Genomic DNA, 2176 nt, shown 5'->3' on the forward strand with positions numbered 1-2176 from the left:
AAGATTTCCTATTAGGGATAACGGACACAGGTATAAGAGAGGATCAGAAAATATTCCTTTATGCCACAGGTGCGGCAAGGACCTTAATTGCCAGAAATTGGAAAAAGAATTTGTGCCAACAAAAGCAGAACGGCAGGAGAAATTATTAAACTATATTGAATTGGCTAGATTAACAGAAGCAATTAGGGGACTCCCCAGACAAGAATTTCAAAAAGAATGGGGAAAATGTAAAGAATACTTTACAAAACAGTGCCCTAAAATACATACCTGGACTTGTTTCGATTAATGTCTGCAGGAGACTTGGGGGGGGGGGGGTGTTGGGGTTTTTTTAAGTCATAAGAAGTAAACAAGGAGGCCATGTACAGGATAAAGGAAGTCTTTTATTTTATTGTTTGCTATATTTTATGTTATGTTTATGCTATGTTATGTCTATGTCTAATGGTGGTGGATTTGTTTATTTGAGTTGTGGTGGATTTATGTTGTAAATAAATAAATAAAATTTAAATTCTGTTTTACAATTTAGAGTATTAATTTAAACCTTAAAATATCAATTTTCCCTTCTTCTCTTTCCATGGTTCACTTTGCATAGCATCAATCTCTGTATATTTTATATAAACCAAACCATTCAGTATTCCATTATTACTTCCATCAAAACTTATTTACACTGTTAAATTTATCTTAATGTGGACCATGGCCGATAATAGGAAGCAGACAACTCTTCCTGTTACAACAGCTCCACTGGCTACTATTCTTGTTTCCAGGCATAATTCAAAATGTTGATTATCACCTATAAAGACCTGTATGGCTTAGGCCTGGGCTATTTGAAAGGCCATATTCTCCCATGCAAATTTGTCCAGATGGGAACAGGGCCTTTACAGTGACTGCCCCCCGTCTTTGGAACTCCCTCCCTGGAGAAGCCAGACTCCTCCTTTGCTGGCCTTCTTCTGCCCGCAGGTGAAGACTTTTCCTTCCAACAGGCCTTTGGGAACTGACTGTTTCAGAGGAAAGGGCTGGTGCTGTGGCGCTTTTCTTGTTATTGTCTGTGTTTTGAAAGGATCCTCCTTTATATAATTTTAATTCTATTAGTGCTTAATTACATTTTGACAATGGTCTTTTCTATGTTTTTTAGCTAGCTCTGTTTTATCTGTGTAAACTGCCTTGAGTCTGGGACTAGGGAAAAGGTGAGATGATGATGATGATGATGATAGGCAATACTGCACTAGATGGACCAGTGGTCAGCTCAAGTTAAGGCAGCTGAGATCCACACTGGTATCCTGCAGAGCCGCTGCCTGTCAGTGCAGACAGTACTGAGCTCAATGGAACAAGGATCATTTCTCCTTTAGTGGCAGGGAGCGGCAGGACGACGATCAGGTGAGCTGTGAATTCTCGCTCTACTGAAGGAATGGGTTTCTGTGCAGTATGTTTGAAACTAACCCAAAATCCCCATTTTTCCTCCTCCAAGGGAGCATTTCTAAAATGCTCTAACTTGAGCTCTTGAGCCAAAACCCAGCTGTATAAGCAAGTGCGCAAAGCTTTCTCCCTTATCAGTCTGTGACGGCAATGAGTGGCCTTGCCAGTTCCAGTAGAGCAGGGATGACGCGTCTGGGTCTTATCTTACATCCTGACCACAAAGACGCACAGACCTTGTCAAGTCTGACAAGAGACCCGGGAACGACGCCAGGAGTTGGTGACCTCCTGCCCCAAGATAAGAGTATAGGAACAGGAACAACCTTTTATGGTCAAGAGTGCCGGAACAGGAATAACTGTTTATGATCATGGATGTCAACTTATGTGTATAAGCTGACATGCTTGAATTCCTGGGGAAGGGGGGAGAGGGTGCCTGGAGGATATATATACTGCATGAAATTTCTCATTTCTTTGGACTTGCTGTGAGCTGACCACGCAAATACCTTCTGCTATCCGGAGAGCAGAATAAACTCTTTCTCTTAATCAACCTCAGTGTCATTTGACTTCCTTTCTCCATCCCAGGAGCAACACAGACCCCATCAGTCGGTAAAGTCTAATAAGGCTACACTACCAGACTCAAATGTGCAATTTTAAATCGTGAGGATCTTATATAAAGATGCTTTGAGAGCCTCTCGGGGCTGCATGAAGCGGGATGTGGCTTTTCTGAACGAATGAAGGAAAGGGGGAGAAGAAACAAACAAACAGCCGC

The sequence above is a fragment of the Podarcis vaucheri genome (assembly GCF_965113315.1).
Source record: "Podarcis vaucheri genome assembly, chromosome: 7".
Classification (NCBI taxonomy): domain Eukaryota; kingdom Metazoa; phylum Chordata; class Lepidosauria; order Squamata; family Lacertidae; genus Podarcis; species Podarcis vaucheri.